At 42.7% G+C, this 16906-nt stretch overlaps 1 protein-coding gene across 2 annotated transcripts in view; it reads right to left on the bottom strand.

Annotated features, from left to right (window-relative positions):
• The window catches only part of ACSL4 (acyl-CoA synthetase long chain family member 4), a 50946-nt gene extending 35507 nt beyond the window's left edge, over positions 1 to 15439 (bottom strand). For both annotated transcript variants that reach the window (XM_081963995.1, XM_081963996.1), the window contains exon 1: positions 15299 to 15439. The gene's annotated coding sequence lies outside the window, so the exon portion shown is untranslated. The remainder of the gene's footprint in view (positions 1 to 15298) is intronic.
• Positions 15440 to 16906: the final 1467 nt, after the last annotated feature.

Below are 16906 nucleotides of genomic sequence, written 5' to 3'. Positions count from 1 at the left end.
CTGGGAACATACAAACTGCAAAACCAGTTATGCGGCCTTAAAATGATCAGATCACTTTTTTTTTTCTGAAGCGGTTTCCACATCAGGTGAGACGGCACCACCGTCCTGAAAGCGGAGATGAGTTTCAAAACCTGCTTCTTGGAGGGGAAAGGAGTCAGCGGTTTCACAGAACCCCCATTTGAATAACCCCCATTCGGCTCTTTGGATGAGACGCTGAAAGCGCCTGCATGTCAAGACTGGCTTGGATTTTGGCATTGAGCGACGCGTTACTGTATTTTTCGGACTATAAGACGCACCGGAGTATAAGACACACCAGGATTTCGAAGAGATAAAGGTTTTTGCCCTATCCAGCCCCCCAGGAGCACTCTGCAGGCCTCCCAAACCCCCTGCATATCCTGTTTTTTTTGCAAAAATGAGGTGTGCAGATGGTTTGGGAGGCCTGCAGAGTGCTCCTGGGGGCTGGGGAGAGCAAAAATGGCCCTCCTGGGGGGTTTGAGCGGCCAAACCCGGGCCTTTTTTCACCTCCCAACACCCCTCCGCCCAATGCATCATGGTTTTGCCCTCCCCAGCCCCTAGGAACACTCTGTAGGCCTCCTAAACCCTCTGCGCGCCCCATTTTTGCAAAAAAACCCAAGCCTGTTTTTTGACAAAAACAGGATGTGCGGAGTGAGGTTTTTGGAAGCCAAAAATGGCTGAATTCGTTATGTAAGACGCACCAACATTTCCACCCTCTTTTAGGGGGAGAAAAAGTGCATCTTATACTCCAAAAAGTAGGTAGTCCAAAGTTTGCTACGGCATATGATCATAAATTAGGAATAGGTCTGTTCTTAATAGAATTACAACTGCAATTGAGTGGAATCAATCCAAAATCAACAGTTAAAAACAGAAAATTTAGCATTAATAAGTTAAAGAGCCTGAGATAAAAGGGGAAAAAAACTGAACATAAGGGGGAAAAAATACACAACTTATCCTGCCTTTCCTCGAGCGCACAGATGTTCACACAATCAAGCATCTTGCACAGGGATAAGTTGAAAGAGAGCAACACTAAGCAACTCAATTAAGAGATTGGTGCAGTTCTTAAATATCATGGGGATGGAACAAGATCTAAATGAAGAAGTGCCATTGATCAATTTCCAACTTTCCTTTCCCAATCTAGGAGCCTAAAGATGTTTGAGGACAGGACACCAGCGTCTAGCCAAGGAGGACAAAACATGGGAATTGTTTTTATTAAAATTATTCGAGGTGGGGGAGAGAAAAGATGGGAAGAAGGGCTCCCTGGGAGTCACCATTTTTTAAAAACCTTATCAAACTTCCGCAGGCAAAGAAGTCGTACCAGGAAAACCAGCCTTGTTCATTGTTCCTCTTTTGGCTGCACAAAAGTTTGATAAACTTTATGGCGTGAATATTAAAATCATTCACGTTTGGGGGATTTGGGAATTCCTGGCCAAGATTTTGTGTGGGGCAAATCATTCTCTGAGAAAGGCAAATCACCCACAATGCCTCGGTGGCGCAGTAGTTAGAGTGCACTACTGCAGGCTACTTCAGCTACTGACTGCTAGCCGCAGTTCAGCAGTTCAAATCTCACCGGCTCAAGGTTGACTCAGCCTTCCATCCTTCTGAGGTGGGTAAAATGAGGACCCAGATTGTTGGGGGCAATATGCTGACTCTGTAAACTGCTTAGAGAGGGCTGGAAAGCACTGTAAAACAGTATATAAGTCTAAGTCAGTGTTTCTCAAACTTGGCGACTTTAAGTCCTGTGGACTTCAACTCCCAGAATCCCCCAGCCAGCATAGCTGGCTGGGGAATTCTGGGAGTTGAAGTCCACAGGACTTAAAGTCGCCAAGTTTGAGAAACACTGGTCTAAGTGCTGTTGCTAATGCAAACTTGAACACCCCAATGTTGTGAAAACCAGCCCATACATTGGCACATTGACACACTGACATCAACAAATTAAAGAGAAGAGATACACATGAACAGAGAAAAAGGCTCTGCTTTAAACCAAGAGGAAATTTCACAAACCATTTTTGGGCCCGCCATAGTTCAGAAGAAACCCAGAACATTTCTGTTGTTGCTGGATTTGGAGAAAACAAAACCCAGAGAGGGCAAGTTCGATGCTCCTTCTCCTCCAGCCCAACAAAGCAGCTCTCAGCTCCAAATCCCGCATGTTCTCCTTCTCTTTCTCAGCACTAAGCTACATTGGGTACTGGTTATAGTACCGATCTATACTGCACTGGTGAGGCCACACTTGTGTATCCAGTCCTGGTCACCAAGATAAAAAAAAAGATGCTGAGACTCTAGAAGATGACTGGGAAGAACAAGATATGAGAAAAGGTCTGGAGGCTAAATCGTATGATGAAAGTTCAAGGGAACTAGGTCTGTTTAGCTTAACAAAGAAAAGGCTAAGGAGTGACATGTTAGCCATCTTCCAATATTTGAGGGCTAAGAAGCAAGTAAGAAGGGGTCAAATTATTCTCCATAGCACATGAGGGCAGCAACACGTGAAGCAAAGGTGGAAACTCATCAAAGGGAGAGCCAACCTGGAACTAAGGAGAAATTTCCTGACAGTGAGAAGAGTTAATCAATGGAACAACTTGCCTTCGAATTGTGGATAGAGATTTTCAGAAAAAGAGTGAACAACCATTTGTCCAGGATGATATAAGGAAGGGGTCCCCAAACTTGGCAACTTTAAGACTTGTGGACTTCAACTCCCAGAATTCTGGGAGTTGAAGCCCACAAGTGTTAAAATTGCCAAGTTTGAAGGTCTTCTGCCTGGGGCAAAGGATTGGACTTTGGAAGACCTTCAAGGTCCCTTCCAGCCCTGTGATTCTATGATTCTAGGTCACAGTTAGACATTTCCCATTGGGCCGCCCACCTGCCCCTTGTGCCTTCTCTAGTACAGCCACTTTTGACCCATTCACTCCTCCTTCCTTCCAACAAGCTACTTCTGCTGAACCTTGGAACAAGACAGACTAGTTACTCATTACATAGGATGGTTCACAAACGGTATAGTTTGCAGGGATGAAGCAAAGATCAACTCCCACTCTTCACAAGCACACTGTGACCCACAAAAGTGTATTTGTTTTCAGAGCGAAGTTTCCAGCTCTTTGTGTCAACTTGTTTCAAAATGCAGTTCAACAATACTTATTAGGGTGAAAGAAGAAAAGTTTCTCACTGGTATTTAATAGTGTATGGTACGATACACACAAATTAAAACGGCAATCATATATAGTTTTTTCACCCAGGGAGCTTTTCTTCCAAATAAATATTCAAAGGCAAATTGGACTGTTAACCTGTTGAGAAAATCAATATTAATACGAAGGAAATGCTTTTAAAGAATAACTTTAAATTTGAATTTAAAACTACCAATGTCAGTGATTCTGGCTGCAAAATCTGTAACAGATGTTGCTATAAGAATGATGTAACAGTTGAAAGGAGATTAAGACTAGGTAGGCAATATATGCTTGTATGTTAAAAGCATCCTTTAACTAAAGGAAGGATGCATTTCTTTTTCAGGGCAGAATGCTTTGCCTTCCCTAAAAGGCAGAGTCAAGATAACATGAACATGTCCTAAGCAATATTTGATCAGAATTCTCATATGGTTTAAACCAGTGGCAAGGGATCTTTTTAAACTGTTTGTTTTTAGAGTATTGCTTTTACCCCAGGGCCACCTGTTCACAAACACAACATCTGACTAACCTTTAATTGCTATGCTAATAATCTGTTAGAAATTTTTTCCTCCAGTTCTGATTGGTTTCATATTGCTGAGAATGACTAAAACCACCTTATAGTACACCGAAAGGTGTTTCTGCCACTCAATAAGATTGCGCAACAATTTCATGCCCTTGGGTTTAATTCCTTAGTTCTTCTGAGAAACTCTGGCAACTCTTCTCACATGACGCATTTTAAATAAAACAGCATATTATTTCTCTGATTTTCCCAGAAACTGATCTATGTTCATTCCAGTTCACATTATAACATTTTGCTTTATTATAGCAGTAAAAAAAAAACCTCAAAGAAATCAAGTTGCCATCCTTTCTCTCTTTCAGAATTAGCCTCTTGTGTTTTTATAATTGTATCAATAGCCTCCAAGTTTCATTCTGTTCTCTTTGGCTACTTTGAAGATACAAAATGTTTGTCCCATATAGGAAGTAAGAATAAAGAATCCATTTGGAGATGAGAAAAAAGAATACTTTGAAAGCGAAACTGTCACACCAACCTTTGAACGCTGTAGGAAGGAGTCTTTCCTCTTATTACCAAAATAACTGTACAGATATGTTAAAAATTAGGATAAATGCTCATAACAGAACATTGCCACTGCCATTTAAAATGATGGATACATGAGGGTTTTTTATTATTATAATTTAACGCTGTAGTATGATGGAACTGATGCAAAAACCAAGGGCCCGCTGAGGCTTTTTAAATATTTCTAAAAGGGTTTATCAATTATAATGCTATAATTATTTACAAAATGTAATAAAACAACGACAGTCATTAGATAAAAAGCAATTGATAAGAAAAAAGGGGGTTTTGTTTGGTATACTACTGTTTCCCTGAAAATAAGCCCTCCCCGGATAATAAGCCCAATCGATCTTTTGAGTGCATGCGCTAAAATAAGCCCTCCCCGAAAATATTGCAATGCAGCAGCAGCCATGAGGTGACTACGCTCGCCGTCTCCTGCACGTCAAAAATAAAAAGACCTCCCTGAAAATAAGGCCAAGTGCTTATTTCGGAGGTCAAAAGAAAATAAGACCCTGTCTTATTTTCAGGGAATTACAGTAATACACAATGAAAACCTTCCCATATTTGGAAATACACATCATCATCATGGAGGGAAAGATTCATTTTAAAAAAAGATGAATTCGTTTATCGCTATAATTACAAAACTACGATATCTCCTTAACAGCTGACAACCAAGTAGTTTATTCCAGCAACTTCATAAGCTTCTTGCATCATGGGGCAAACCTGGGGGGAAGGATGTTCTCTCCGCAGGGCGATTGGTGGAGCCAGGCTGCCAAAACAAGTGTGACAGTGCAACAATGCATCAGTGTGTCACCAGTGAAGGAGGCAAAGGTAGAATTACATCAACAGAGCAACACATGCAAAGACACTAACATGCATTTAAAAGGGGAAGACCTCCCTTATAACTGTTCTCTTAAGAGTTTTTTTTTTAACCACAGATTCCTGCAATAGTTCTTCAGTTGGCATAACCACAGTTTGGAACGTTGCCTCCAATTCATTATAACTTAAACACAGATTACATCTGTGTTCCGTAAGTCAGTAACACAATTAGCTCAAATTGGTTTAATAACTCCATTTACAAATCTGCTAAAATCTTATTTGTAAGTGACGTTTGGATGTGGGAACTGCACAAAGAGTCTTTTCCCAGTCTGGTTCCGTATTTTCCCCGAAGAAACTGGTATAAACACAACTGGCCTTAGTAGCTTTGAGTACAGGTAGCCCTCGACTTACAACCAGGGTAGATTTGATTTATGTCAAGTTGATTGAAAGCACGATTGAAATCACGAATGAAGTCACTGGTAAAAAGGCTTGATTTAAATCAACTCGATTTAAATCATTATTTTTAAAGAGCAACAAGTTCCTCTTCTGACCCGCTGTTGACTCACTGACAACCCCATTCACTTTAATGGGACAGCTGGTGATGCGGCAGTGACACAACAAGGTGAGAGACGTGGCAGATAGCAGGTGAGTGGATGCCCCTAACAGGTGCTGTTATGATGGATCTGAAATGACAGGTGCTCTTTAATCTTATACTTATAAGCTGCTCAGAATGTTACGCTTTCGTTTTTACTGCTTGCCCTTCCTCCTCACACTTAGAGCCTGGGTGTACAGATGCATTTCTCTTCAAACAACCGTACAGTTTGTAATGAACATAGATTCGCAAAACAAGGGGATAAAGGAATATTCCTGAATTTTATTTTTTGTCTGTGATTTATCTCATTGTTACTGTGAAATTGTGTGTATGCATCAATGCAGGGCATGTTAGCTTGCAGAGCTTGGATTCATTAAATGAGTTCACCAGAAATGTAAATATTGCAGAATGTACAGCCTCATGCTACGTAACTAAGCTCCATTTCATGCTGAATAAACTAAATTATTAAATAGAAAATTATCTTTAGATAGATTTTTATTCCAAAAGCATTTTATTAAAATAAGTTTGATGAAAGTAAAAAAAAAATCTGATTTCACTTTTAAAAATCTGATTTTTTTCATTAAAAAAACCCCCATTGATTATATCCACCCTGCTTACACCACTTCATTTAGTAACCGTTCAAAGTTACAATAGCACTGAAAAAAGTGTTTTTCACACAGCCATGGCCACGTGATTAAAATTCAGAAACTTGTCAACTGGTTCATATTGATGACAGTTGCGATGTCCTGGGGTTATGTGATCTCTTTTTGCAAACTTCTGACAAGAAAAGTCAATGGGAAAGCCAGATGCACAATAAGCAGGTCATTTAGTCCAACCCCGCTCCCAGGAAGGAGACCCTGCACCATTTCTGACTATCCAGTCTCTTCTTGAAATCTTCCAATGACGAATCACCCACAACTTCTGAAGGCAACTTCTGTTCCATTGTTCCTTGTGGTCAGAAAACTTCTCCTAATTTCTAGGTTGAATTTCTCCTTGGTCAGTTTCCATCCATTGTTTCTTGTTTGGCCTTCGGGTGCCTTGGAAAATAGCTTGACCCCCTCCTCTCTGTGGCAGCCCCTCAAATATTGGGAGACTGCTATCCTGTCTCCCCTGGTCCTTCTCTTCACTAGACTAGCCCTGCCCAGTTCCTGCAACTGTTCTTTGTATGTTTTAGCCTCCAGTCCCCTAATCCTCTTTGTTGCACTTAACACAATGATTCACTTAACAACTGTGGCAAGAAAAGTCATTCAATAGTACAAAACTCACTTAACAAATGTTTCACTTAGTAACATAAATTTTGGGCTCAATTGTGATCGTAACTCAAGTCCTACCTGTACCTCAGCTCAGCTTCAGCATTCTTGGGCCTTTCACAACTCATGGCCCAAGGCAGAGTTCTCAAACATTTCCAGCTTTGAGGACCGGGGTGGGGAGTGGTTCTACATGAGTGCCACACACATGCTCTGACTGCTTCCACAGCCCAGTTCCAAACAAGCCACACACAGCCTGGTAGCATGTTGCAGCCCCAATGAACTTTTGACATGATGTGCTGTAACTCAACCATGGCAGTAGAGTCAGAGGAAACTTGGATTGAGAGCATGGCGACGGAAGACAGATCCACCTCTTTAAGAACATGCTGGATTAAGTTTTTTTTCTCTCTCAAGAGCTCAGTTGCAGCTTACAACACTCTAAAACCCACACTTTTGATGTGTAAGAGTAATTGATAGCTATCATAAATATACCTAAAGGTTTATGGCTTTGTTTTTTTCCTGTTTTAGTTGTGTTGATTAATGGTTTTGTTATCGCTTTAATGCTTTCATTATTATTTACCAAAGCTAGAATGTTAATGCTCCTTTTGCAGTGTAAAACTATAGCTCAAATAATCAAAACTTAAAACATCTATACAAACCTCTGGCCTGTCCCTCCACCTGCAATACTTTCTAAAAAGTAATGACCCAGAGTTGAAAAGGCTCCCATCCTTTCTTAAACACGAATGCAACCCTAACTCAACCAAATATTTACCTGCTGATGAAGGCTGTTCCATAAAAATGTTTCTGAAAAACAGTTGCGCAAAGTCCTCTGTCCGTCAAACACAGAGCAGAAAAAAATATTAATCAACAGAGGAAACAAAAGGACCTGAACGTAGAACATTTGAATATTTCCATTAACAGGTTCAGCGTGTCCTAGGAAAAAACAGGAGTAATCTGTCAACTCACAGTCGAGCTTGTTACAAAACCAGTTAAGGCTACTGAGAACAAGCCAGAAGCAAATCACCTCAGCTATTCAACAACAAGAGAAGGATAATGGCATTGTTACTTCAACTTGCCTACAGGATCTGATACTGAAATTTATTTTACATAAAAATCTAGCAAAACAGGAAACAACATCCTAGATAAACTACATTATGTTTTGGAAAAAGGTTTAGAGAACAGTGGGGTGGTTTTTTTTTTGAAGAATGAAGGCTTACAGCCTGTATGTTTTATAAAAAGAATGTTTCCCTCCATAATTAGCTGCTGTATTATGTCCATATTTTACACATTATCAAAACCGAATTGCTAGCAAAGATAAAAGCTGTAAATGACACAAGAATTCTTGCAAGTAAGTTATTTTCAGTGTATAACTGGTGTATCTATGTGTATATATTAGGATTGAGATTTTCTCAACCTTTTCTTTATAGCCTTATGATGTACCGAAGTGTAAACACACCTCTCCTCAGATAAAATCAGATTAACAGAGTTGGAAGGGACCTTGTAAAGCTAAGGCTTTCTTTACATATTGGGTGCTCCAATTTTTATCAGAGAACCAACTCCTATAAGTACAATACAAGACAGCATTTTTTAAAAGCAATTAATTCCTATGTTCCGAGACCTGTCATACTTGACAGCAACTCCTTCTTTACAACCCTGTAATCTCTTAATTTAGGGTAGAGTCGGGCAACTGGATGAAGCTGAGCATTTACTGGCCGGATGCCCTTCCTGACCCCACACGGAAGTCGCAGCTTCTTTGCCCCTTAGGAAAGAAACATCAGCAGTTACCTAGGATTGAGCTGTCAACCTTCCCAGTGGGAGGCGAGCGCTTCCCCATTAGGCCACCAGGCTGCTCATGTCATACTAGATAGCAACATGGAACCAAACTTGATGAATCCCTCCTAAATGCTAAGAACGGTGAGGTTTAGTTGTTACCTGGACAGGACACACACACACACACACACAAAATCCTATAGATCACTCAAAAGCCGGGGGTGGGGGGAAATCCCAGAAGGAGGCAAGAAAAAAAAATCCATACGGTCATTATGAAAATTATATGATCATCTCCATATTATCTTGGCTTAAGGAGACCATGTTTATCGCAAAGACATGTTCAATTCGCCTGTCTTTACATTGCAATACACCTTTATTTTAATAACCTTTGGATGATGCTTCTTAAAGACAAGATGACAAAGATGAGTAATAAAACACAAAAACATGCATTAGTTATGCAATTTATAAGGTAGTATATTTAATAACATGCTGGCACAAACTAAACTATTGTGCTGCTACCCAGCATGTATGCTAAACTGAAATTTTATATTGCCAGATCCAAAAATATCACTTGAATCTATGAGTTTCCAATGAAAGGTGAAAATATGTTCTTTTATCCTTGGAGAAAGGAAGCTCCTCCCACTTGTTCAATCTGCAGTCTTCTTTCTTATCCTAATTGACAAGATGGAATATACAACCTTGGATTCGCCTAAGAAGTGAATCACATTTTCCAGGTCTTTTTTTTTTCTTCTCCCCCAGCCTGTTACATCAGCATCAGGCCACATCCGGGAGCCCAGCCTCCCGAGTTGCGTCTAGGAAGGGGGAGTGAAAAGGAAGCGATTGCACCATGAGCAACTAAGGACACGAGGGGGGGGGGCTCATCTGAACTGAGACAGATGTGACTCTCTCTAAGGATGACAAAGAATGGGTTCATCCCCTTTGCGAATGAAAAAGCAGAAGTCCAGTTCAGCTCATTTTGGGAGGGGGGGGAGGGTCTAATCTGGAATCTAATTAAGACCCTGCCTCAACGTATAGAAGAAAATATAAGCAACTGAATATAGTCCAGCAAAACAAGGAAAAATAGCTATTGCAGCAAGGCACGGGAATTGATGAATGAGGTCTAAGATAAAAATAGTCCTGCATGCTTCGTGCCATATCTAAAGCGCAAGCAATAGGCAAGATTTCCCAATCAATTTCTATTTTCCATAATGCTGTCATTTCTCTTTCACAAAGAAAACAGCTCAGTTTCATCTGCTCGTGTTCTTCGTAACTGACAAGAATACATTGCTTGTAATAATGTCATTTTGCAAACAAACCAATTTTGTTGTATTTATTTTATACAATGACAATAAAGGCCATATATATGCATATATATGATCAGGATCAGTAAATCACCTGGAAAAGCAGCTGGTGCCAGATCTAGAAATACCAGCACCAATAGCTCTGGAGGAGCATCATAGGCGATCCCCAACAACTAAAATGCAATCCCTACTCCAGCTTTGCTCATTACATGATGCCTACACTCGTCCTCGCTACTTCTCTCAGACGATCAATTATCTATTCCTGCAGTACAAGTAGTCTTTGAGTATTAATGGAGCCTGCTCATTGTGGTCACAAGTTGTGACAGTTATTAAGTGATGCAACCACATGTATGCCTTGCTTAATGAACCCCACAGTGGGGTCGTTAAGCAAAACTGGTGAGGGGGGTGAAAGCAGGGCCCAGGCCTGCAGGGACCTGGGGTGGAGAATATGGGGGAGATAAGCAGGGGTCTATTGCAGCTTCTTCGTAGTCAGTCATAAGGACGAATGGCTGGGGCACTGCAGCACCTGTAAGTTTGAAATGGGGTCATAAATATCTTTTGGAGGGAGGAGGGATCTGTTGTAACTTCGCATGGTTGCTAAGTGACCAATCATGAATTAAGGATTACTTGGGCTTTCTCAGATTTGCTTCTTCCTTTATTTCTCTAGCTTTTCTTGTTCTGTTTTCCCCCTCAAAGAACCGGCCTTCCTCCAGTTTTCACATCTTCAGAGATGGAATTGAATTCTTCGCCTGCCCATTTGTTTCATCTCTCATTTCCCCTCATTGTTTTCTAACTGAACATTCCTATCATTGTTTTTTTTTAACTTCATTATCAAATAATCTAAGAGCCCTTTCGAGAACAAGGGAGTTTATTTTAGTCCCCGAATACTCAATCAGCCATACTGCTGTGAAGGTAGCATATATTTGTTTTCCCTTCTCAAAGCCATAACAAAGCCTGAATAGATTATTAAAATGTAAGAACAACATCAACAAATGACTTTTATGTATTGATTTGGAACTAAAGCTACTTGGCCTAGTGGGGCTTACTCCCAGGTGCACACAAAAATGAAGGTCCCTCAAGCCCAGCACCTGGTGACTCCATGACCATTCAATGGGACCAGGTGCCACTGAACCAGCCAGACCTGCTTTCTAAGTAGGCACCTGCTCAGCTGTTAGTCTCCTGAGTTAAAAGAAAACCTCAGGTGATGAGACATAAAGTAAACAAAACAAAAACAAACAATAAAACATAACTGTGCGGATCTGGATGGGGAGGAACAGGCTCAGGCTCAATCCCTCCAAGGCTGAGTGGTTGTGGTTTCCGTCATCCCGATTTGTACATCTTGTTCCATCTTTGCCGATAGGGGGAGAAATTTTAGCCCCCTCAGAGAAGGCTCGCAACCTGGGAGTCCTCCTGGATACGCGGCTTAGTTTAGAAGAACACCTGACGGCCGTGACCAGGGGGCCTTTTACCTTCCGACGCGCCCTAAAAAGTTGGCTTTTCCAGCAAGCCGGCCTGGCATGTTAATTTTATCTCATTTTTAAATGTTATTGTCCTATTAATTGGGTTTGTTTTTTTGATATGTATCTACTTTTAAACTTTCGTGATAATTTTTTAATGTTGTACGCCGTCCTGAGTCCTTTGGGAGAAGGGCGGCATATAAATCCAATAAAACAAACAAACAAACTCTAACACAATAGCTTTCTCTCGGACATTTAAGTACACTATACAGGTAGTCCTCAAATCACGATCACAAGTGAGAACAAAATTTCTGTTGTTAAGTGAGACATTTGCTAAGTGAATTCCCCCCACCACCATTTTACGACCTTTCTTGCCAAAGTTGTTAAGTGAATCACTACAATTACAAGTTAGTAACTCGGTTGCTAAGTGAATCTGGCTTCCCCATTGATTTTGATTGTCAGAAGGTCACATGATCATATGACTTTGGGACACAGCAACGGTCATAAGGATGAACCAGTTGTTAAGCATCTGAATTTTGATCATGTGATTGCAATGGTTGTAAGTGTGAAAAACGGTCACAACTCACTTTTTTTCACTGCTGTTGTAACTTTGAATGGTCATTAAATGAACTGTTGTAAGTCGAGAACTACCTATACCAGGGGTGTCCAAACTTGGCAACTTTAAGACTTGTGGACTTCAACTCCCAGAATTCCCCAGCCAGCCGAGCTGGCTGGGGAATTCTGGGAGTTGAAGTCCACAAATCTTAAAGTTGCCAAGTTTGGACACCCCTGACCTATACTGTTACTTTAAGAATATGCCCTATTGGAACAGAAAACTTGTCCCCCCCCCCCCCCCAATTCTTCAATTGCAAGACGGAAGAAGAAACCTATTTATTCCCCTCAAGTCTTGTATTGTATTGTACTTTTGGGTATCTTTTTCTTAGTAAGATCGTCAGACTGAATGTACCAGCCATACATCATCTGTGTACATTTTCCAATAACCAATTTGGTTGTATTTAAGTACAATGACAATAAAGATTATACTTATACATATTGCCAAAATCGTACGTGCAAGATCTATTTTATAAGAAGATTACTATGTCAATGACTTGCCTGCAACATGGGCCTTTTAACTTCAAATAAGCATGCAAAGAGAAGAACTGCAGGAACAATTTTGACAAAAAAAAAACCTCCTCAATTTTAAAAACTAGTATAGCATTCTAAATAAAAATATACATAGAATGGCAACTTCCGACACTGTCCGTCCCCTCAAAATGATCAGATATATTTTGATCTGTTGGGATATTAACACATTAGCACATCCTGGATATGAATGCCAAGATGAATTAGCGGTTTAAATTATCACAGTATTTTTTTTAAACATTTATGTTGCAATAAGTCAGTATTTCTCAACCTTGGGAACGGGATGATGTGGGAAATTCCTGAAGCTGAAGTCCACTCATCATCAAGTGGTCAAGGTTAAGAAACCCTGCAGATACCTCAACCCTTTCGAAATTGCTCTCTTAAAAGATTCACTGCGATAGGAAACCGAAGACAGACAGGAACAAGTTCTACAAAGTGATGGCTTATCACAAGTAGGTTCTAACCTTCAAGAGAAGGTTCAGATTCCTCTCAGATACTCTGATGAGAGAAAACTAGTATATCTACAAGGCTGCCACAGATTTGAGCTCTCTGGAAATCCTTTATGAGGGAGAGGTTCTCCACCAGCAAAGCAATAGACCACCAGACAACAGATCCAACATCTGTACCCGATTTGGGAAACATTTAATTTTCGAAAGTTTCTTTCTTCAGGTAATAGTCAAACTCTGGGTGAAATGGACTCTTAGAGGATGGATGGACATCAGTCTATGCCTTTCAGCTCATTAACTATGGATATTTGCCTCAGCACAGCTAGATCTTTTAGCACTAAAGGGGTTAAAAGCCATCCATAAAGTATTATTTTGTACATTAACAATGCATCTTTCTCTCTCCCCCCTCTCCTTCTCTCTCTCCCCTCTCTCTTTCTCTCTCTTTCCCTCTCTCCATCCCCTCTCTCTCCCCTCCCCCAATCTCTATCTATCATCTATCTATCTATCTATCTATCTATCTATCTATCTATCTATCATCATCTATCTATCTACCTATCTACCTACCTACCTACCTACCTACCTACCTCTATATCTATCTTTCTATCTATGCTTATTTAATAGATAAGTCACTTTGGGCACATACAATCAAGATAAAAACAGTATTTACAAGACAATTGATGGTATTAATAATGGCTTTAAAATGATAAAAGACCCAAAATAAACAAATATTGGGAGAAGAGCAGGTATTACTAGGTTTATTTATAAATACACATTATTTGTCAAATTCATATGGCTGCCCATCTCATGAGGTCATGAAAAGCAGCATGCAGGACAGTAAAAAAAAAAGTTAAACCTATAAAAGAGTTTAAATTTTTTAAACAAAACATTACAATGCATCAAGGAGTTTCGACTCCTACACAGGAGAGATAGTTTGTCCATGAATAAATTATATATGTACACTGAGAGCATCTGCACCAAAGACAAATTCCTTGTGTGTGCAATCACACTTGGCCAATAAAGAATTCTATTCTATTCTAGTATATGTATGTGTGTATGTATAGGTGTGTGTGTGTGTGTGTGTGTGTGTGTGTGTGTATGTTGTATTTGTGCTGATAAATAAATAAAGGGAGACTAGTATAGATCTATTTCAAGCTATTTAGCTCTCATCAGCTAGCCATACCCTTACTGGGAATCAAACCTGGGCTGTATTACATATTAGGCAGATGTCTTAGCCACTAAGCCACAGGCTCTCCTCATCAGCTGAGCCAGGGAAATAGGTATGTATTTGTGTTACAACCCCTGCCCAAATATTTGGGCATGCCAGGGGTTGTAACACATACACATACATACATAGATACATACATACATAGATACATATATACACACACACCTTCCCAACAAAGGTAGTTCCTATTTTTCTATTAGCATTTTTTACGTGCTTTCGAACTGCTAGGTTGGCAGAAGCTGGGACAAGGAACGGGAGCTCACTCCATTACAAGGCGCTAGGGATTCGAACCGCTGAACTGCCGACCTTTCTGATCCACAAGCTCAACGTCTTAGCCACTGGGCCACCACGTCCTCTCTCTCCCTCCCTCCCTCCCTCCCTCCCTCCCTCTCTCTCTCTCTCTCTCTGTAATAGAATACACACAAACACACACACCATTGTGCATGCAAATGCCTCCCTTGCCTGGCAATTCACACCCTCTGCTTTACCTCTGCAGCAGGCATTTTGCACCTGTGTGGTCCCTGCCTGTATTTCTATAGCGACCTCGGAGCCTCTACAGGTAGGGAGAAGAGAGGCGGACGCCCATCTGGGGGCATCTGCCCCATGTGAAAGGAGAGAGACGGAGGGAGGAATCTCCCTATTCCTGCCCAGAACGAGGCGGCTCATCTGCCCATGAATAAACACCGACCCTCCCGTGGCCCCCGGGGGGTGGGGAAGGGGGGAAAAGCCGAGTCCCCACGTGCACCCGCTCCAGGACCGGCCATCGCAAGCGAATCAGCTCGGCTTCCCGGAAAAGGAGCCGGTTCCGGGGAAGCTGGAGGCGGAGGGGGAGGAAAAGGAAGCAGCCCTGCCCGGAAAAGGCCTCCAGCCAGGCACCCCAGCAGCCCCACCGAGCTCTTTCCCGACCGACGCAAGACGCGGGGACGAGCGCCGGCTGCCCCATCCCATCCCGACGACCGCGGGAGAAGCGGCGAGGGGAAGGGAAGAGACGGAAACGGCGGGCGGGCGCGACGCTCTCCCGCCACCCGCCCGCCCGCCGCCTTTAAAACCCGGACTCACCGTGAAGGGGAAACGCCGCGTCCCTCGCGCGGTTCTCCGAGCGGCAGTGATGCGAAGCTTCCCTCCCCTCAGCCGCCACCGGCGCCACCTCGCGCCGTTTAAAATGGCTGAGCGAGGGCGCGCGAGGGAGGCAGCGCGCGAGGTGGGGGGTGGGTGGGCGGGGCCAATCGCCGCGGGGCCTCGCGTGATGGACGTTCCCGCCGACCTCTGGGGAGGAGAAAGGGGCGGGGCGGGGCGGGGGCAGGTCCCAGGGCCGGCGCGAGCCAGGAGCCGGCTTAATGCAAACGTGAAAGAATTGAGGTTTGCAGCCGCGGCGATTGGAGGCGCCGGCAGCGAAGCGAGGGGGGGGGGGATGGGGGGGTGTTAAAGGACTTGGGTGTTGGGGAGGAGACCTTGGCTGGGGAGGACCGGCTGTTGCATCTCAAAGGGGGGCGGGAGGGGATGATGGGCTTGCAATCTCCCTCCATGCAAGAAAGGGCCCATTGCAGCATTTATTTTAGTTTATTTCGTTTATTTAGGATCCTCCTTAGGCGACCCCTAAGTGGGCCAGGTGCATCATCGTGCCCCCCACCCCGTGCACCTCCATAACTGTCTGGTTTGGCTCTGCAAACCAACAAGATAAACACAGACTTCAGAGGAGAATCAGAATTGCAGAAAAAGCAATTGCTGCCAATCTGCCTTCCATTGAGGACCTGCACACTGCACGAGTCCAAAAGAAGGCTGGGAAAATATCTACAGATCTCTCACACCCTGGACATAAATTGTTTCAACTCCTACGCTCGAAACGATGTTATAGGGCACTGCACACCAAGACGACTAGATACAAGAACAGTTTTTTTCCCTGAATGCCATCACTCTGCTAAACAAATAATTCCCTCACCACTGTCAAACTATTCACTAAGGCTGCATTATTATTAGACTTCACATCGTTCCTATCATCCACTTATGACTGCTGGACTGTAACTTTGTTGCTTGTATCCTTACAAATTATATTGATATTGTTTCCTGATTGCTTAGTTGTACCCTGTGACTATCATGAAGTGTTGTACCTTAGGATTCTTGAGGAATGTATCTTGTCTTTTTATGTCCACTGAGAGCATCTGCACCAAAGACAAATTCCTTGTGTGTCCAATCACCCTTGGCCAATAAAGAATTCCGTTCTATTCTATTCTATTCTATTCTATTCTATTCTATCCTTTGCCAGCCGCCCCAAAGCCCAGCAGGGAGCTCCAAGCTCGCTGTGGAGGGACCGGAGATGCCGCCGCTGCAAAGCGCAACCCCGCAACCGTTTTGCAACCCCCTCCCCAATCAGGAGAACAGGAAAAGGACGACATGCCCAGGGCGAGGGCCCATCGCCAGGGCTGGATGGCACCCGACTCCTCCTCGCCTCGGTTTCTCCCCCCCCCTCATCTTCCCAGAACACCCCCCCCGTCCTTCGCCTATATTCGGTAGCCTTGAATCACACGCCCACCTTCCGGGGGTGCCGATCCTCCCTTGCATGGATCGACTGGCATTCTCCAATCAAGCCCCGAAGACGGGTGGCGCGAGGCTTAACGATCCGATGAGGCGATCGGGCAGTCCTCTGGGAAAGAAAGGAAAAAAATGAAT

The sequence above is a fragment of the Natrix helvetica genome (assembly GCF_964273705.1).
Source record: "Natrix helvetica genome assembly, chromosome: 11".
NCBI classification, from domain to species: Eukaryota; Metazoa; Chordata; class Lepidosauria; order Squamata; family Natricidae; genus Natrix; species Natrix helvetica.
The sequence above is the reverse complement of the archived record's forward strand: the minus strand, read 5'-3'. Positions and strand labels throughout refer to the sequence as shown.